This window comes from Diorhabda sublineata, chromosome 6 (genome assembly GCF_026230105.1).
Source record: "Diorhabda sublineata isolate icDioSubl1.1 chromosome 6, icDioSubl1.1, whole genome shotgun sequence".
In the NCBI taxonomy this organism is placed as follows: domain Eukaryota; kingdom Metazoa; phylum Arthropoda; class Insecta; order Coleoptera; family Chrysomelidae; genus Diorhabda; species Diorhabda sublineata.
Window position 1 is genome coordinate 30063621 of NC_079479.1, and position 22604 is coordinate 30086224.

A 22604-nucleotide genomic window follows, 5' to 3' on the forward strand; every position below is an offset into this window, starting at 1 on the left:
TACTTAAAATGCTAATGACCCGTCAATATAATGAAAAAATGTTTACAAATTCATCATATTCTTCGAAAAAAATGAAAATAAGAAGTATACTCTAAAAGATATTGTCAAAGATGAATTACTGTTATTGGTTCAAACGAATAAGCCACCTGTGTACGCTACGAAGTTGATGTGATTGCAAAAGCACATTGAATTGATGTGTTGTGCCTTTCTCCCTATTTCTATGAACTCAACTTGATTGAGTTGATGTTTCTTCAATTTGAGAAAGGAGGAGGGTCCTGAAGGTTGAAAATTTGAAAGAATGCATCAATTGTCAGATTGAAGGGAGAGGTAATTGGGTTCTACGACTTGTACAGCCAATTCCGGAATTGGTAGCATCTTTTTGAATCGAATAATTTAATTATTGTATTTGTTCTATTCTATTCTATGAAAACAAATATTGATACGAGACAGAGCAGAGCGTGTGATATATAATGGACAGAATAGCTCAAAAAATATATTATGGAAGGCCTTTTTTAAATACCACACTTTATAAAAATAAAGATTCAAAACTGCACTGAAACTTAGAAATAAGGGATAGGGATAGGATAGAGATCGTGGCGGGCAAGTTTTGTACGTATTGCATCAAAAGTTGTGGGCGAACGGTAGGATGTAAGACAAAAACATGAAGTTAATACCAAATTTAAGCATCAACACCACTCACGTTTGTTTTTATGGGATACGGATATATTTGTGTATGGCTCTGATATAGGAATATTTTCCTCTGCATGGCTGGGATTGGGGGCTGATTTCTTATCGTACTTGCTTTTCTATTGGTAACGGGTGAATTTGTAGGATGAAATTAAAATTAATGAATGAAAATAGCTCCCGAAACAAGGCGTTGTTTGTTGAGTGAAGATGGACAGAAGATAGGGTACAACCGTGGCTGTTTTATTCCCTGTCGTCAGACGTTTAGCTGCAAGAAACCCATAATACCGACAACTGAAAACGTGAAGTTAAGGAATCAGGAAGCTAAAAGCTAAAAGCCGAAGAGGTAGATAAATAAGTTTCATCTTGAGTTTTAAGGATACTACGAATCACGTATCGAGTATCGAAATTGGGGCTATCTAAGTTTAAACAAAAGTGTTGTTGGAGAGAAGCGACTCGTATATTGACAAAATCAAAAATTGATTGCTGACTAGACAAAATGCGAGCTGTTTCAAAGACGATCGAGTTTCAAGTCAACCATCAAATTGTTTTTTTGGTGGTTGTAATGTCTTCAGAAGTCTCTTACTTGGGCTAACCCGGTGGGATAGTAAAGCCATTCAATTGTCGTGGATTTGTCATTATCCTGTACGTTCCATTACGAGCTATATCCACATGTTTTGCGTAGTGTTTGATTGTCATGGAAATATCCTACGAGGATCAAGCTTGAGCACGAGTGCTCATTCGTCTGAGTAGAGCAGTAAATTTTTTCTACGAACCACTGAAGAACAAAATTAGAAAGTATATGACAAATTAAACTGTAATATAGCTATTAATTCATTGATGAATGATTTAAATGTTTTTCTTGAAATCAAATTTTACTAAACCAATTTAATATTTATAACAAAGGTATAGTTGTTAAATATGAAATTTCAATTTCTGCTTGTTTTCTCTTTTCCAAGTCACCTTACAGTAGTGTTGGCATTTCTACGGTCTTTGTACATTTTAATCACAGCGGTTCATTTCCAGCTATCAAATGTTTTCAATGTTGAAGCAACACTCCCTGTATCAATAGGGGTAGTGACCTCTGACCAGCGGGAACAATATCCGTTTTGGTTATTTCAAAAATTTATCAATTATGTTTAGCTAATTATTAATCAATTTTACATCAAATGAAAATATTATCTATAAATTTCTGTGTGAATATTATGGAATTTACTGTTACAGACAAGGACCACTCTTTATATTCAGAGATGCTACGAAACTGGAGAAGTTACACTGCAATTTTCAATATCACATCCTTAACTAGTAAGCTCTTTTTGTTCGCTGGTATAGCGAATTTAAAAAAAATCGCTTGGTGATAAGGGATGTGCTTGTATGGTCTAATCTTCAGTTACTTTTTGAAACAATGAAAGACTGAAACATGTAATCGAAGAACATTCAATGCACCTTGCGAGCAATTGAGGCTGCACTTAGTGTTGGATTCGTAGCAGTAAACTCAATTATAATGATCACCTAAAAAAACTGTTAATCGTCCGAGAAACGTTAGAAATATTGAATAATGGTAGGTATCGTGTTTTCTTAAAACAGACAATGCATTTCATGATATTTATAAGAGGATCAACTAAAACCACCAATGACGACAAAATAAATGCTTCCCAAGAAAGTTGTTTATACAGTTTTCTTTCGTAGTACAGGATTAGTGAAAAGAATTTAGCTTTAAAATTAATGTACTGCAAAAATGACTTGCAATTATTAAGTCAATATGCTCAAGTTAATGTTGTGTCACGATAATTTAATGTCACAAAGAAGACTGAATAATCTTCATGTTAAAATACACACTTTTACCTAATTTGAACATAAATGATTCCTGGTCATTGTTCAACTGCAACATTTGAGTGAATAGTAGAAGCGAGTAATAAATTTTTTGACAGCATTTCGAAAGATGATTGGCTTCTAGCATTTAAATTTTTAAAGTTTAGGATACAGAAATACATTGATCTAGATCAATTCAAATCAAATCATTCTTCTGAAAACACTTGGAATTTTATAGTGTCCCAAAATATATAACATCAAATACGTATAATCAACCTAATTACTGAACTTTGTACCGTCTGTGCATCCATTATAATTTTTCTTTCTTATAGTTCCTGTTCCGAAGTAATATCTTAATATTTAATTTCTTTTGGTTGTGTTGATGCCTATATTAAAACTTAAAACAATTGCCTAAAAAGTTTGACCATATCGCCTGTTTTATAATTGTCGGGCCATCGATTTGGATTGATCCCTTCTCTACTTCCCTTTATCCAAGTCTATCCCGAATTGTTTTCTCTCCTAGGGCAATTCTACGGACGATGTAGACAGGCCTTCTCCGATGGGATTTTCTGATCCCTACCCGCATCCCGATGGAATACTGTTTTTCTTTCGGTGGAACAAAATCGAATTTCGGCTGTCTAGTCAAAGTGCAAGGTTTTTATTCTGTTTGTATTGTGAAAAAATGTTTTCCTTTATATGTAATGGATCGAAATTGTTATAAGGGAGAGCAGAGGAGAGCAGAAACTGGTGTTTATGAGAAACTTACAAAAATAAATGATGCGTTATAAATTGATATTTATTTTTATTGTTTACGAATGATTATATGTCTATTATTCTATGTATTTTCTTCTCATATACTGGCCACTATTGTTTAATGTATACTGGAAATAGATTTTCTATCTCTGATATTACTTTTGATGTAGAAATCGCGGTAGCGAATGGTGTTTACTGGCGCATAATTTTTATACGGATCCAATACGAAATCGTGGTTAGAATCCTTCAAGTAAAATTCCGGATATTCAGTTATCAACCACAGTGAATTATGAAATTAGGTATGGCATGGGCATGATAATTCATCTTATTTGTGAAAATTTATTGCATAACTGAGAGAAAAAAGTTTGATTTTGATGATGTCACATCTACAAGTAGATTTTAAAAAGTAAATGAAGTGAATCTAAAATAATTTAACTTTGTTTTGTTCTTGTAAATGTTGTACCATTTTTTCACTTTCATTGTCATGAGAGTTATTCGTAGTGGTAAGTACAAAATATAGTAGAACTAGAAATAACTTTGAATTATCTAGTATTTTGGCAAATTTCACACGTAATGTCCTAAATACATCGATCCATACAAAAGTTTTTTTTTTTCAATGAAGGTAAAAATTGAGTTGTCACAACTTGTCACTGATAATAATAAACATTTTTATAGAGCCCAGCTCTCCCTCTTTCAATGTCATTTCAAAACGTTTGCGGAAATTTGCGGATTCGGTTTATTTATTTATAATTCAGTAGACACAGCGATTATCTTCATACATACTCACAGAAAACTGTGACTTTGACTTTTATCTTATGCGGATATGAAGGGCTTTGAACTATATTAATTCTAATTGAAAATCTGCATTTCTGAACAATCCAAGCCGATGGATGGATTTTACTGGAGCAAATTTTCAAAATATTTTATTTGATTTTCCTTTTTCAACTGGTATCAACTCTTCAGAAAACTTAATTAAGAAGAAATTCACCCTCATTCTTCTTTTGAATCCTATCAAGATGACTGTCATAAATGTCAAATATTTCTGATTTATTTGGAGAAAATCGGCAGGTCTATTTCGATTGAGTACTGGATACTGGATGCTGCAATGGATATAGCACTGTTATGGGATCCAGCAATGCTGAAGCCAGCTTCTGTTTCAAAGTAAATCAGTCTCAACTAACACCAGTTCTCACGTTTTCGTCGTAGAGTATTTGCGAAATTTTACTTTTTGTAGGTGGAAATAATCCCTCAACAATCACTGTCAAAGTAAAGTAATTCCTATTAAAAGCGGATACTATTGAACATCAAATGATTTAATACACAAGTTTATAAAAAATTAATGATGTTCTTGAATGTAATAATGAATACACATATTTCATATTGACCATCCGAAGCAACTTTACCATAAACTGATTAATACCATTTTGTGAAGATGAGAAAAAAATTATGAGAATATCCTTTCCAAACTAATCGTATAAGAGGACTGTTAGACTGAAGAGTAACTTTTTAATAAAAAAGTCACTTTATTGAAAACAATTTATTCTATTTTCCAACCTTAATCTTCTTTATACTTTACACGCGTAGTGAAGCGAGTTTCCAATTTTTTTTATACCACTCAAAAAAAATATTTCGGATGCTCTGCAGAATAGGCGTTTGTATCTGCCATCACCTTTTTATTTATTTGGAATCGCTTTCCACAATTTTTTTTCGGAGAATGAGAAATAATAGGATAAATTTTCTGCAATATCAGACGAATGAACCGGTGCATTGTCCTGATTAAAAAAAACTCTATGATCTCCAAGAAACGTGGTAATTTTCGACATCAACACTTTTCAACAAATCAACATAATAATAGCTAGTTACGGTGGTAATGCCGTGATTAGTTGAAGAAACTGTTTTTACTTTCTTGAAAACACGTCCTACAAAAAGTCGATTGCATTTTTATTTTCAAGGTATAATGATGTAACCAATTTTGTGATATACTGACACAAAAATTCACTTGGAAAATGTTTAAAGTGATCTAAACGTTTTTAATGTGAGTAAACTGTTCATAAGCATTAAGCAATCGCAGTACCTACCTTGAAGATAGCTTTCTCTTATGTAATATTACAAACAAAAGAGTTTATTTTGGGTCAGTTGAAAGATCCACTCCATTAGCTATCACGTACTCTTATTAGATCAAAAACCGAGTGCAAGAGCACGAATTTCATCAACCCTTTTAGTAGTTACAGTAAATGATGATCTTAGATGTTTAGCATCATACGAAACACTTTCCGAATAGTATTTAATTAATTAATTTTTTTTTCGGTTTTAATTGGTGCACCATAATGTTTATACAATACTAGAACTTTTGTATCTTAATAGATAACAACATGTATATTGAAACGAATCCGTTTGTCACATTTATGTAAAATATTGACAAATTACATTAAGAATTTGGCGGAAATCAACAATGTAAATATCATAGCGAAAGTGATCTCTGAAAAGTCAGTTTTTCGTCATTCAGAAAGCGAGCAATCAAGAGGTGTACGTAATATGAAAAGAAGTAAAACAATAAATTTCCCTGCAGAACAAAGGACTGATGAATACTCCATAAACAATAAACCGAAATTCCTTCCGAACAAACAAGCTCAAGAAACTTATTTGAAAAATGCTGACATAAACATGAAGTTTCATTTACTTTAAGAATTTATTGCGCTTCAACGCCAATTTCATCATACAGGAGGTTTTAGAACATTGTCCCATTTAAAACATAAATTTCCCCTTTTTAAGCAGTAAAGTAGACATACAAAGAATAGAATATGAGCTCCGATGACCTGACTGGGCATCTAAGCATCCTGAAAGAGTCTGAATTATGCTTTACGAAAAGCTATAAAGCTCCGGTAACTCAATAACAATAAGCAAATACAGAAACTACGTTCAAACGTGATTTATTCGATACTGATGGCTCAAAAATCGATTTTAGTCAAGTATATATAGGTATATGTACCCAAGAACTAAGCTCGATATCCCAGGACACAAAACATCCCCTTTTCCTGGCGGAAACATACGTTCAACTACCGCAAACGAAAAATATTCATTCTATAAATCTTGAAAGCAGTTTTCGATGCAGTTCATGACATGATTTTATCAGACCGTCGAATTCATAATTCATCATAAAGTTCACGTCAATTTAGACATGAGAAAAATTGCTGCAAAATGGATCTCCAAATGTTGACCGAAAGCATGCAAGGGTAGAAGCATCGTGTTCGATTTGGGCTCGATTTGAAAATGATGTAGACTTCTTGAACCGAATTGTTACTATGGATGAGACTTGGGTACATTTCTACGATCCAAAAACAAAGCAAGAATCGATGGAATGGCTACACTCTGATTCTCCAAGACCTAAGAAGCTTCATGTCCAAAAATCTGCTGGAAAAGTTCTTGCTTCAGTTTTTTGGGATTGTCATGGAGTAATCATGATTGATTTATTGGATAAAGGTAAAAAAATAACTAGAGATTACTATTCGACATTACTAAAAAGACGGGGAAAGCTATCCAAAAGTGTTTTGTTTTTGCAGGACAACGTCCATTCGTTATTTAGGGTTTGAATTACTAGAGCACACTCCTTATTTACCAGATTTGGCTCCTTCCGATTATAATCTCTTTCCTCTACTGATAAAAGTTTAAAAGGTCGTAAATTTTCTTCCAACGAGGAGGTAATAAAAGCTGTGGAGATCTGGTTTGTAAGGTCTAGAGATGTTGCAGGTTCGCTGTAATAAATGTATCCAATTAAGAGGAGAATATTTTTTGTTTGGTTCTATAATAGGCTAAGAATTTTTCAATATATCCTCATATGTGAATACACACCCGCCAATATACATAAGTTTTCAAAAAATTACTATCTGAACCTGAAAGCCAAAGATTCCAAACACTAAAATCACTTTTGCCAGTAGATATTGTTCATCTGAAGTTGCGCATAAATAAGTGGTTACTTGTTCTTCCGTTAGTACCGTAGACTTGTTTGGTACATAGCCCACAGCTTGTCGCTTCAAAGAAGTAATAGCTTTTGGAAGTTTTGTGTTGCCAGCAATTTCTTTTATAGCTTTACAATTGTTTAGCTTTGATAACCAACTCCATAACATGAAAGATTTCATATTCTTGGCTTTTTTACCAAAATAAACTGGAATAATATTATTCTTTACAGTTTTAACTATTTTAAGATCTCTCCATTCCATAAAAAATTAATACTCGTGTTCATATCGTGACCTGGATTTTGCTGGTAACAATATGCACTGGCTTGTGCGGCTAGCTCTAGGTACTATATTTTTAGAGATATCTGGATTGTCTTCTGGTACATTTCTTAAAACTAACACGAATTAAACTAACAAACAATGCCGATAATAAATATATCGTTGCTATGAAAATGATAATCATGTTTGGTAGTAATACGATGTGATAATGTGATAATTTTGAGAATGAAGTGTTCTAAATTTGTACAATAAGAAATATCGTTCATTACACGTTCAAAAATAGATTTTTCTGTGCTTGCATGACTTGTCACGCAAGTACGGAAAAATCCTTATTTCCAGACACCTAAAAAAATGGATGGATGAGTAATTTCGCGAGACCAGCATCTCGACTGTACCCCAATTAAAATTACAAATGTAAACGTTATCACATCTTTAACTTAAGGTATTTTGATAAGATTAATACAAGTAGACAAAATTATTCAGCTAGTATAAACAAGTTTATTAAAAAAATTTATTATCATAGCCTATTTTAAATGTGGTTAACAAAAAACCACCCTTCTAAAGTTGTTAAGTATATGAACAATAATTACAAGACATTAATTCTATGTATCAGCATATATTTTATAAATATAGCTTTCAAAAAGTTCTGTCGTACTGCAATCATCTGAATTATTGAGTTCTTGTTGAAATACATATGTTACGCTTTCATGTTCAATGTTCGCCTAAGTTAAAATTCATTTCTACAATACGAAAGTTTCTTTTCGAACTTTCCACACATTTCATATCTGTCAAAGTATATGTATTCCAGTTTTTATACAAAGGGCTTCGTTTATATGCAGGTTTTTGAAGCTAAAAGTTTGTCAACCTCTCACTTCACATATTTAAAGTAGTGTTAACAAAAAGAAATATATTTTGGGGGGATATAGTATTCGTTATACCAGTTAGAAGTATCGCTTGATTATGTAATTCCAATATTGAGAACAGGTAATTTCCTCTAGGTATCACAACAGATATTTTCAGCCTACCTATTCAAAAATAAATAGAAGTAAACAGAAAAATACGTTTATGTGTAAATGATATTGAATTCTTTTCAAATTTATTTATTCAGACGGGAGGGCTGGAGACATGCGATCATAAAAAAAATTATCTTAGACGTATTTTTAACATTATCAAAATACGTAAAAGATTTGCAATCGGACCCAGTTATATACGAAACGTCTAACCCTCATTGATATGAATGAGGGTTAGACGTTCTTCAGCTAACGAAATTAAGTAAAGGATGAAAATAAACAGGCTTGAGGACCGTTTCAAATAGATTAGGTTACGAAAATGACAAATTTATTCCTTCTACTCGTACATTATTGTACGATATTTCTACTAAACCATCCAACTTTATTATGAATTTTCATTGAAACATACTACAATATTGTGTAACCTTAAGCTTTACTGTAAATTATTTTTCAAGAGGTAGTATTCGGCCAAAATTATATACAAGTGATACCGAGATAAGGAAAATAATTAATATTAAATTCGACGCCACCAGCTTTTCAACGAAAGAGAATTTGAAAATACAGGAAATACCTTATGTGGAATGAAGGTTAATTAAATTAATGAAATGTCTAAAAACAACATTCCCAAGAATATAAATTGCTGGAGTCAATCAAAAACATTGGCAATGATACGAGGTCTGGCTATTAAATAACGAAACTGTGCGCCTAGAGGGCGCCCTAGGCGGGTGGGGTAGAAGACGAGTAGTGCGTTGGGTATCTAGATATCTTGTTTATGCACGTCCCAAAACACGTTTTCGTCACTATTATAGTATTTGTGAAGAAGCGGTTTGAAACGAACGAACGAAACCATGTGTGACGAAAAACAAGAGCCATGTAGCAATCTCAAATTTCTCGTTAAATTGAAAAAAAACTCCGACTGAATGCTATAAATTGTTGTAGAGGCCTATGAATACAATTCTCTCTCCCTCGCGTGTTTTTGAGTGGTATAAGCGCTTTAGTATTTAGTATCGTGATGACTGAATGGGTCTATAAGATCAGACTCTCAACCGGACTTACTATTTGTCAGTTTAGGCAACACTGCGAGAACAAGTTCGTAAAAAACTGCCCGATTTTGCACCAAGACAACAAACGTGCCCATAACTTGCTATATATTAAGCAATATTTGGCCAGTAACCGCACTCTAGTGCTCAAACACCCGCCGTACTCATCAGATTTGGCACCGTGCGACTTTTTTTGTTTCCGAAGATAAAATCTGCTTTTAAAGGGATCCGATTTGAGTCAATGAAAGCGGTAAAACAAAAGACGCCAGAGCTCCTAAAGGCACTCGCCAAAGAAGACTTCCAACACTGCTTCGATCAATGGAAAAAACGTATAAGAAGGTGTATGGTGTAGGGAGGGGAGTATATTGAATGGGAGCATAGAGTAGAATAATTTTTATAATAAAAACTTTTCTCATAACCAGTCTCATCATTTAATAGCCAGACCTCGTATCTTTATTGAAAAAACTCGCATTAAATGCTAGAAATAAATGCAATGTTGCGTAGTTTTTTATTGATATAAAAGCAAATTATCATAAAAAAGGCAGTAACAACCTTTTATTATACAAGGTGTCTCAAAATAAAGTTCACCTTTGTATTGCTTATTACGGGAATTTCGACTATTCGGAGAGGCACCGAAGGTAAATCTATCGGTAGGCTGGCTCTTGGAAATTTAGTGGCTATGGAACGGTAATACGATTACTGTAGCACGTAGAAAATTCTGCAAGAAATTCAAGAAAAATCACAATATATAAAATATATAAAATATATATCAATAATATATCAAATTGTTGTTCAAATTAATCAGAATTTATACATTTTCAATGCTGGACAAAAGTTTTTTTAAACAACATCAGGTTTATAAAAATTGGCTAAACAGAACTGTACTTCAAGCATTTTTCACTCATCCCCGCCTCTTATTTGTAGAGAAAGACTTGAAACTGAAACTTGTGGAATAAAAAACACGCAGATTTTTTTGAAAAATTCGATTGACTCTACTTGATAATATGCAATTTTGAAAATTTTGCATTCCTAATTCCATATTTTCAAATACGCCCTCTATTGGTGGATCTAAAATTCTGAAAATAGTGTTTATGTGTTTCTCAGGGTCACTTTTGTTATATTTTTTTTTCCATTGAAGCTGTAATATAACCCGATCCTGAGATATGGATGACGCCCGTTCTGAGTTGACCATCCGGTACGTTAGTATATATTCAAATAAATATTAACTTTACTCATTACCGGATTTTTAAGCAAATTATTCGAAAATAATAATACAATAGAAGTAACTTTCCATTACAGATGTTCATAATATACTTTCTCAACTTTGTCATCATCAGTATCCATTATTTGAATCACGCCAATAACTTCCAATGCATTTTGAAAAAAATGTGTATTTTCCAAAAAAATTTCTATTTCTTATTATCATCTCTCATTATTTATCTTAAGTAACTGTTATAGCTCCATCATTTTTCTATGTCTTATTCAGATACTACAACACACACAATGAAATAATCAATTATTATTATTATCAAAAAGTACTGAAAAATGTTTTTTTAAATGTTTTATTCAAGATTCTTCCAGCTGAGCACTGCTAATTAATGGGAATTTGGAAAAATTCATAATCCTGAACCGAATATGAGAACTCTGAGAATGGGCAGTAATTATTTTCCTATGAATAAATATTTCATTAACAACAGAAGTTGTATATCAATACAGAAAATACCGCCAATTATACTCGGCATATATTATTCCATTTCTATTTTTTCTGTTTTTAAAGTTTTTTGCAGGCCTAATTGAACCTAAATCCCAATTAGAATATAATATTGAGTCCAGAGCTAATTGAAATATAATAATTATAATGAAATAGAATCTTGGATAGTGGAATTTTTTCAATAGAGCTTTATTAGAATAATAAATTTAACACATAAATTATTCAAAGATCTCTAATATATTACTCAAAGCATTGATCTTTAAAATCGACATCGACATATTTTCAAGGCACAAAATAAAATGTTGGCAAAAAGTTTCAACTGGAAGGTAGATGACGTCGGTGAGGATGGCATCGGTTGCAGGTCGCATAAAGATGTCGATGACGGTGACGGCAACAGTTTTAAGTAATTTGTAGAGCAGAGAAACTTTTTACCATCGAATAGCGGAACCATAATGTATTAGATTTCAAAACCTTACTTAGGTCTGAAAAATACGCCAGAAATACCTCTTCCTTATAAGTTTTGGCCCCTTTCTCCTTATACCATGTAACAAAATGGTCGTATTGATTCTCATACTTTAGTCTGGATTTGGCAGGTAACAGCTCGGAATTAGCTTCCTTTGCAGTCTTCAAAATGGCTTCGGGAAGTTCTTCCTCGGTTGATGATGAATTAATATTATTGTATCGGATTCGGTTTAATGTGGTTTAATTTAGAAGAAGATTGTTCTTATTCGGTCACTTCCAAGACGTTTTGAACAACTTTGACGTTATAGTTTTAGCACTAGTGGGAGAAAGTGACACTTTCAAAACTAAAATGCGTGTGGGAAAGTGGGTTAAAGCACACGGTCGTAGAAAAAATATGTTTTTTGTTTGGCCAGTGGCGGCTAGTGACTTCAATAAAAGGTAGTGCCATAAATCTAATTAGATTTTTTCATCATCTATGGAAAACGTTTGGGCTTTTGAACGAATTAAATATCAACCCATCTATTATTAAAGAAAGTAACTCATAGACGGTCATAGACTTCTAGACAAAAAATAATTAACAATTAACAATTTTCCATGTAACTCTACAATAATAAAATTATCGTCACGAAAATAAATATTCAAATTTAGAACTCTTACGATATATAAAATCCATTCGGTGGTCTTTTCACATAAAATATGTCAATTACTCGTTTATTGAAATTGTTTTTCGGCAGACAACATTTCCAAAGCAGACAATATATCTTCTTTTATCACATTTCTTAAGAAAGTTTTAATTCTTTTCAACATAGAAAAACCGAGATTGGCCTTATCCCTATATGAGCCTCAATTCTCTTGAAAAATAATAAAAATTTTGTCATGAAAAAGACAAGGAACAAACTAAATAACACTAAAACCAGCTTTTTAATAAATAACTGTAAATTTTATTAAGAAAAAGATAATATTTTACTTTCGGGGCTATCAAATAAGGTGGATATTTTTTTCATAATCATAATCCTCGACTTTAAATAGGTTAGTAACTACCAGGTGACCAGAAGTCTTGAATAAGTTCAGTTTTTTTTTATTCCTAAACTGTATTATTCTAGTCTGTGACGACCCTGGCGATCTCTAGTAGACTATTTATTTCATATATTATCTGAGTTCTTTGAGGAGATCTTGAAAAAAGAGAACAATTTCCTCATTATTCCTTGAACTCTATTCAGAACATCATTCATGACTGACTTGGACAATAGGTTTGTGGATAGCTTCAATAATTTCAAAAAACTGGACTCACGGAGTTCCAGAACCCTCCATAAGCCTGCTGGTATGGATGTAGTATGTCATAAGCATCTTAAGTTTTGATATATAACAACATCATAAAGTTTGACATTTTCAATGATGAACATACTCAGAACGTGTTGATATACGATTGGTATTTCAGTTCAGATTTTCTGTGACTTTCGATGTGGATGTGTGCCGATCAACTAGCTTCGACTTTTGGTAATGAAGCCACCGCGTTACGCACGAAAGTCTTCCAAAATCAGCTGAAATTGTGCCAGAAAACGTGGAGACTGTGAATAAACTGATATTGTAAGATCATCATGTGACATACCGTGAGATGAGGACATACTTGGGGCATTAATTCCACTCGCATAAAGATTTGACATAATTTGACAAACGCTCAAAAAAAACTCGTGTCGATTGGTGGAAAGAAATGCTGAAAATATTCAATCGCAATGCTTCCAAAAACGTCTAGAAGATCCATGATTTGTTCAAATAAAGTTTTTCCAGATTATATTCAAATGAAACAAGTTTCGTGGAACAATAGTTTTATAGAATATAAAAATTGATAGATAAACTATAATACTCTCTATCCTTAATCTTTGTTCCCTCAATTTCCTACTTTTAATGTGAGCCTGTCGAAGAAACAACTTTGTTCTTAACAATTTTCGCTCAAATTTGGAATACCTATAGTTTAACTATTTAGATTTATGCTACATATATAATACATATTTTCTCAATCAATCATCCTGTGTTTTACAATCCTTTCAAGCTGTAAAAAATGTACCACAATCTTTCAAAAGGATTGTATATTTAGGAACTCAAATACAAGAATATCTTTAAGCACTATATAACGAAAAACAAAAACCTTTCTAAGGTTAATTATGCGTATGTTAACATTTAATGGACCGCAATAAATTTCTCATAGTTAATTATTTTCTTGATGAAGTATATTTCCGGAACAATGAAATTAATAGCCTTTTTTATTTTGATCTATATTTCCGATCTCGTCATTCATTATCCTTCGAGAATATGCGATCAAACGCCGCCTGCTGCGATGAAAAATGGACTATCCTTTTTTGCTTCTACTGCTCCAGATCGTTCAAGAAATTTTCACATTATGTGAGAAGTAGAAAAACGAGCCGGATAATATATTTTTTTAGTTAAACAAATTTGATTCAGAAATACAATTATATTGATATCTATTTGATGCTTCATTATCAGTATTGATAATAATTATATTATCAGCCTCGGAAAATTTACCGTCATGATCTGTTGGGTCTACTTTCTAGAAAAGCAGATATTTGTTGCAGGAATCTGTCAATATCACAATAGATATGAATGATTAATTAATGTTTTTCATCTTTGAATATGACAAAATGCTTTAAACTGAATTTTTTTATAGAATTAGGTTTATATAAATTGCTAGAGGTATAGGAATGAATTTGTGAGTGCGAGACTTAATGTTTAGTTTTCAACTAACTTCCCCAATTGCAATTTAATTTATCAAAAAAAATATTAAGGATATGTTGACAAATATTCAAAAAAGGTGCTTCTACAGTACAAATTGGAAAATTAGACGTGTTAAGTAAGTAGTGAAGAGTGGTACATAATAGTAATTGAGAAATAGTAATAAAAAATATTCAAATATGACACTTGATTTGAAATGCACATAAATTCTGGAACAATTGATGAAAAATCATTCAAATAATAAGAGGTATATCCACAATTAAAGTTACGTTTCTATTTCTATCAAAAGCTGCGCTACGATTGCAGCTCCAAGCATGCGCCGAGGCTGCCAGATCTGAGTTTTGTATTCTACTCAACTCTACATAAAAAAAATCGGACTCTTAGATTTGATCTTATAATTTTGTCGAATAAATTAATCTTTTCAATATATGGTAAGAATTGGTTAATTTATAGGTTATTTAAACAAAATCTGTCAAACGTGGATAATTTTTATTGATTATTTACAAAGAAATTAAACACAATTAGCACATTTTTAAAAAAACTTTATTCTTTTTAAAATTAAATTCTGGACGTACTCCACCGGCATAGCATCCAATTATTCTCGAATAGCAATTTGGAGCACTAGGAGGAGGATGACAATGACTAACACTCTCTAAATTATCCCACAACTGTTCTATGGAATTCATATCGGGAGATCATGCAGGCTGGTCCAGAACTGTGGTTCTCACTTGCTCCAAGTTTTCGGTAACAATTCTGGTGGTATGTGGACGAGCACTAAAATGAATTGCTCATCAATAAATTTAGCAAATGGGATAACAGTCTCTATGAGGACTTCCTCGATGTACCCCCAAGTAGCCAAAGCTCCATTATTTATGAAAATCAGTTCAGCTGGGCGTGTAAATTAATTTTACCGCAAACCATAACTAAACTCTTTTCAAAAGGCCGTGATTCATTGAGCAAATGGCACCCCTGGTTGTCTCCACACTCCGTCTCGATCGACTGAGTGATATAGATCAAACCGAAACTCATGCGTGAATAAAACAGTTCCCCATTGCTCCAGGGTCCAAAGAGATTACTACTAATAATCGCTTCATTCTTTGATGCCTTTTCAGGAGTTGGGGCCCTGTCCCGGGTCGCCTTGATACGATTCATGCTCCCTCAGTCTCTGCACTTGTTTTTAGAGTCACTTCAAGTCTTTCCCGAACCCCAGGAGTCGTTGAATGTCGGTCTCTCAATATCGACAGCGTAATAAATCGATCGTCTACTGCCGTTGTTCCCTTTGGTCGTCCTATCGTTGCTAACAATCTCCCGGAGACGCCGGAGTGCATCCTGAATGGTAGACTTCGCTACCCCAAGCATGTACCGTAAGCTCCGTCCTTCTCTGGCCAAGGCATCAGCTGGGGTTATCTCAAAATTACCATTATTCTGAACCAAAATAAAAAAAACATGTCCATTAATCACAGAAAAGGCTTGGTTAATAAATGAAAGATGTTGAAATGTGCGACAAGTGAATCAATTTCAAGACAGATAAATCAAATCTTAGTTTTTTATAAATATTTACTAATTCTGAAGGGATTAGTTCAATGGACTTAAACAGTATATTCTCTGTAATACCTAGAATACCCACAAAAACAAACACATTGTTGAAAATTTGCTTTTAATAAGACACATTTGAAGTGTCCGATTTTTTTGCTGTTGAGTGTATATATGTATTGATATTGAATCTGATTGTATCTATCTTATCACACCTGTCTCTCATTTCTCTCTTTTTCCTTCCCCTACTTGTGTCCATTTTATCATAAAAAAATTAGTTATTCGCAATAGGTACGATTGAACCATATTAAAAACACCATTGATTTTTGACAAAGGCACACAAGAAGTTAAAAAAAAGTACAAAAGCCACTTGTTTATTATTTTAATCATCTGGTCTTTTTTCGCCCAATATTCATGTGTAATAGAAAATATTAATTGTTCTTATTTTTTTAAGCGTTAACATAACTTTATACAAGGTGTCCAAAAAGAGTATCGGGTATTTGTTTTTGCGCCACATTCGAAACGGAGCGACGAAAGGGAGCGGGAAAGGGGTTCGTGGCGTCCGCCATTTTGTGGAGTTTTAGTCACGATGAAACAGTACTCGAGGACTTATCGTGCATTTTGCGTACGAGCGTATTATCCGAAAGCGATTTAACAACTTTGAAAACATACTGTTCAGCGACAAGGCAAATTTTCACCTGAATGGTCATGTTAATAAGCAGAATTGTCGGTACTGCGCAGTCGAGAATCCGAGACGAAAGCATGAACGACCCCTGCACGGCCCAAAGGTCATTGTTTGGGCCGCTATGTCGGCTAAAGGAATTATTGGTCCTTATTTTCACGTAGATCAACGAGGCCAAACAATCAATGTGAATAGTGACCGTTACTGCGATATGTTGCGAAATTTTTTGGTTTCAGAGCTGCAGGAGTTTGCAGGTTTCAACTCAAGAACGTGATTCAGGCCACTTGCCATACCTCGAATGACTCAATTGAAATTGTGAATGAATTATTCCCTAATAAAGTCATTTCGCGAAGGGGTAACATCACGGGCCTCCCAGAAGCCCCGACCTTAGCCCGCTTGACTATTTTGTATGGGGATACCTTGAAAGTAAGGTTTATCAAAATAATCCAACGAACCTAACCTAATTGAAGGAAAACATCAGGTCAGAAATGGCAGCAATATCAAGAGCTTTGTGGCGACGTGTTATCGCCAATCTTCGTTCCCGTTTAGAAGAGTGCCAACAACGTAACGGTCATCCTTTGGATAACATCATCTTTTCCAAATAATTTTCCAATTCATATGCTATCAAAAAACAATAAAAGTTTTTATTTCTTATAAATATTTTTTGTTTACTTGAATTTACAAATACCAGATACCCTTTCTGGACACCTTGTACTTATGTCTTTTATCAATTACAATCGTCGACAACTATCAAGGATTTTTACCTAAGGAAAGATATTGCAAAAACCATAGAAAGAATATAAAGGTGCTGAAAATACGTGGTTAGGTTAGGTTAGGGAAAATTTTTTTCATCCCTTCTCCTTGCCAGACGCCAAAAATTCCTTTAAGGTACAATCATCTAGTGTTTGATGAAGTATCTGGTACAAATTTATTAGTAAAATTACTTATTCAATCAATCCGTGACCTCAATATGTGAGACTGAATTATTTTTGACGGAATCATCAATGTATCCCTTAGTCACAATAGATTATCGTCAAGCGCCAGTATCAGTACAAGTAGATCCTCACTAATATCTAATTATAAGATTGTCGAAGAGCGAAAACACACTGTATCTATATAAATTACAGACTGTTATGATATTACCAACAGTGCTCGAAACTAATTAATGCTAATTCTTGCTTAGTGATATTTTGAAATTTAGTTATTCGTCCATACATATTATTAATTGCTTCAATTGCTAAAAAGCAGTTGAATAATTAATACACAAATTAATAGGAGTGGATGAAATTAATTACTTAGCTTCAACCGTTGCATTTTATGAGGTTTAATTATGTGTGAGGTATGGAGTAACTATCAAAGGTTATCTCGATGTATATTAACCTATTACAAGTAAATAGTAACGATACATCACCACTTTAAACAGAGTATAAAAGCACCTCAGCATCGGCTAGTAGTCCCCCATAGCTATTTTGTAAAACAATGAATATTGTGAGGAAAGAAGTTTTATAGATATTTCGATCTTTTTTAATGAACTTGTATATGTCGAAATTTCTGAATATACTAAACTTCGGTGAAGTAAAATTTATGTTTTATACTTATTATGCGAAACTTCCCTTCATATACAGACTATACTTAAACCAATGTACAAGGTACATTATATTGAAATGAATGTTATGGATGTCACATCAAACTAGCATTTACTACATTTCAGTTGAACGAATGTTTTTATGCGCAGCCTTATGTTCCCCGATACAAGAATCCAATCGTATGCAATCACATCGTGCGAGAAGAACGTCTGTAGAATCTATACTGACAACCTTAAGACGAACAACGCTTTTGGAGGTTCCATTTGCATTTCCAATGTAGATAAATCGCTATTGTTCACTTTCTCTTCTCTGTATTTACCGTTAACTTGATAGCCTCATAAAAAGCACTAGAATGGATGGAAATGGTCTTTAAAGTAACAAATAGAGCACAATCTGGAATTGGTTAGTACTATTACGTGTACAAAATTATCTCGATAAGAACAGAATAGTTTAACTGTGGAATTTGATCAAAAATCTACAACAATTGTTCTTGTAGAAGGTCATTCGAATCGAATCATAGGAAACGAAATGCTGATGTAATAAAAAAATAAGTCTAGTATACATTTTTTGACTTTCTTTATATTCTTATATATAAACACATGTTTATGAATGTGTCAACCTATCATCCTTAATCTAAAAATATTCGTTGAAATACTCTATAATGTGCTAAGGTTTAATATTCGTCAATTCCCATTCAATAACCAATATCTTGTATCAAATTTCATTTACATTTTGTAATCTTTGTGGGTAGTTTATATTTTCAAAATTCAAAAAAAAACGTTGTTTTGGTTTTACATTCGAAAGATCCAGATCTAGGCCTATGACTTTTATTTTCTCATCGGTGTTGCGCTCCAATTCGATTCTATCTCACTAACATACTTTAAAGCCACGTCCAATCATTCTTTCTTTGATCTCTCCCTTTTTCTTGTACTTTTTCTCCTTCTTCTTCAATTACCCTTTTGCAAATATATTTCCTGGCATCTTTTTAGTATGCCCTAACCATTTTACTCTTTAGGCTTTTATGTATCTTGTTACTGATGGATATAAAAAAATAATAAGAGAAACTTGCTCTAATATTATAAAAAGGAAGTCAAAATTTGTCGTAATCAATTATTTCGTTATTATTTATACCAGACATCGTGAGTAATAATTAATAAATAAATTAGTAAACTCCAGCTGGGGTATAAAATTTGTGTCAACTAGTATAATTTGAACATATTGAGTCCTATGAGAATATGTTATATGGAAAAAGATGAAAATCTACTGCAATGACACAAAATTTATCCTGACCTTAATACACTGATTTTGTGTAACAGAAGCATTCTCATGAAATAATTCCCCTAGAAGATCAGTCAATCTCTGGTATTGTGCTACACTATCTCTAACTTTGACGAGAGACAGTGTATTTTCTTAAATGCAAGCCATATTTTACGTAGTCTGGTTTTTATTTCTTCCACTAATCTCAAAGAAAATGTGCGCACAATCTTTTTATTAACACGCTTCTATTAATTTCCTCTGAAAGTTGATTTGTGAGTTTGTGTTTTGTTTGTAACTCTCCTTTATACTAACACCTAGTGAATTATTACTGTTAGTATATCCCACCACTTTAATTGCTTCCCTTTGCCGAGTGGGCTAAGGCGCACTGACGGATTCATCAGTCGTGGGTTCAAATCTCGTTCACGGGATGCTTTTTCGTCAATTTTTTTAGAAATTATGACTTCAAATGTTTTTTTTAAATCGAAACAAATTTTACAAATATCTGCCTTCTATTGGAGATCTATTATACTAACTGCAACTGTTATTCTTTAGAATTTAACACCTGCAATTTTATTATGTTGTTCGAGAATTTTACATCCCTACATAGATGCACCCCCTGTAGAGTTTTAAAATATTAATGACTAGAACTTGTCGGAAAATTTTATTTTTGACAAAAAATTGAACTAAGAAGGAAAATAATAAAAAGTTTGACAAACCAAAATATACGCTTTCATAGCTTATGAAACTAAAAGAGAAAAATAAGTATAATAATAAACCTAAAAGAAATACTTTTGAAATGAAAAAAGCGTCGGGCGTTTGATGCTTTTTTCATCACAATACTATTATTTTTCATTCATTATTGTTTTAAGCTTATTTAAAACTTATTTTCAACTTTCGTTTGGTTAGCTTTAAAAGTATGTTTTTCGGTTATTTCAAACTATATTTATTAATTTCGTGATTTATCCATTTCGACGCAAGCGTGGGTAGCAAAAAGATTGAGTATAACCATTCGACACCTTAGGTCGACATCGACTTTTTCGTTTTACGCCGAATATCACTTATATAAACTTAAGAACGAGGCCCTTCACTCCAATATATTTATTTCACTATCCCCAGCCCCAATTTCTACGGTATCTCGCTCATTTCAATATATTTTCCTTTTATGTTGAGATCAATAAAAGTTTTTCTTAGGCCACGAGGAAACGATATGTGGTAAAAGCAATCAGTATTTTGAAAATTTGACCTGGTAAGATCTTTTATCGCTATTAGTAAATTTTCTTTTCTTTGTATTACGCAATTTTGAAATTCTTGATTTATTTGGTTTTGATGTATCTTCAGTAACTAATTTATGTTATCCTTTCATTGTTCAAGTTATATAAACCGTAGAAACATTATTTTTTTAATAATCTTTCGTTCCAATTTGGCATTTGAATGAATTAAACTCACCTCAAAATAAAGAACACAAAGCAGAAGCGTATAGGGAAGCCCAAAACATGACGATTTACTTCATAATAAGTTGTATCCTGGTGGAATAATAGTGCGTATAAGTAGGACCCCAAATTTGATACAATGTATGAGACTGTTAAGGACCTCCAGCAATAGAAAGTAAATGACGAAATTTAACAGAAATTTTTTGTCGGTTGGTTTATAACATTTTATTTTTATACCATGGATAGTTTAATTCTAAACTATTTATATTTCTGTAATTTTTCATGAAAATTTGTCATTTTCAAGAAAAACTCGAATAATCAGACAAAGTAACAAAAATATCAATAGTAGGCTATGAATTTATACATAGCAGTAGAAAATATTAAGCTTATGGTCTGGCGGACTATTGCGCGCAAAGATTTGTATCAGAGTAGTGGAAATTTGTTAAGAAAAGTATATCTAAAGAGACAAATGAAGTGTGGTCAACATTGGGAATATAATGTTATAATGATGTAGCAAACAACGATTTTCAATCAACTAATTTTCATTATTAGTTCGTTATTTGTTTTTTAATTCTTCCAAATTTATTATCTCTCTTGACACAATGAAGCTTTGCAGTAGAAAATTGAATTATGACTCGACTAATGCCTTTAAAAAAATCTTATTCGTACAATACGATCTTAACAGATAGTGTAAATTATCACCATATCTCTCTGTATATGTCTCAGTATATGTGCTGAAAAGTTTCCGCCATTTTAATGTCTATGCTCCTCTTGGAGAGATATTTTTATTAAATAAATTGATTTATAGAAACTACTATTGGATTTTCCCTTATTTATGAAGAACCGATACCAAAGAAATCTGAAATTATTATTCCAACACAGCAAACCCTTTTGTTAAAAAACAACTTACGAAGTTTATTTTCTTTTTAAGCCTTATAACTTTCCAGAAACTAACGATACAAACGTTCACAAACTTCGCATTTTCCAGTTCACTCTCAACAAAAACTTTCGGCTAAATTAAAAAGTTGGCGCGAAAAATTTCGGTTCGTAATTGAGGGCGTGACGGTACGCGAAAATTGTTACGAAAGCTGTTCGCCAAACGCGCTTCTACAGATTCGGTACAACTGAAGACTGTTTGCCGCCTCTACTGATGCCGGAGATTCCCGGTAGACTTGCAGGATAGCGCACGCCCCTATGGACAAGGTTTAGTTGGATGAGAAGGCGTACGATGTAACATGATGTCTCATAAACAGTCTGGAATAAATTTGAAGAAATTTTAAAGATAATTCATATTTATGCTGTTTATTCGATATTTATGCGGCTTTTATGTACATCCTATTTTTTCTAAAAATATATGTAATGCCTAAATGCTCTTGATTTTAGGTCTCTTCTGTTCTAAAATTAGTTTTTTTAATAATTTTTTGAAGATAAAATTTATATTATGGAATCAGAAGATTAAAATAATAGAATGATGAAATTATTAAACGATGGGACAACTTACAAAAAAATCAAACAAGACCCAAGATGAATTCCTATCAAAAACAAAATAATTATCTAATTCGATCTTGGTAAGAACAACTTTTTATTTCGCCATCAGATGCAAAAAAATTTGAAATTCACAATGCCTTACCCCCTAAAATATATGGTTTACCAAAGCTGCACAA

The 22604-nt window shown here is 32.7% G+C and overlaps 1 protein-coding gene across 1 annotated transcript in view; it reads right to left on the minus strand.

Annotated features, from left to right (window-relative positions):
• LOC130445382 (uncharacterized) overlaps positions 1–22073 on the minus strand; it is a 206677-nt gene extending 184604 nt beyond the window's left edge. The window contains exon 1 of the mRNA XM_056780973.1: positions 21851–22073. The gene's annotated coding sequence lies outside the window, so the exon portion shown is untranslated. The remainder of the gene's footprint in view (positions 1–21850) is intronic.
• Between the last annotated feature and the right edge of the window lie 531 nt (positions 22074–22604).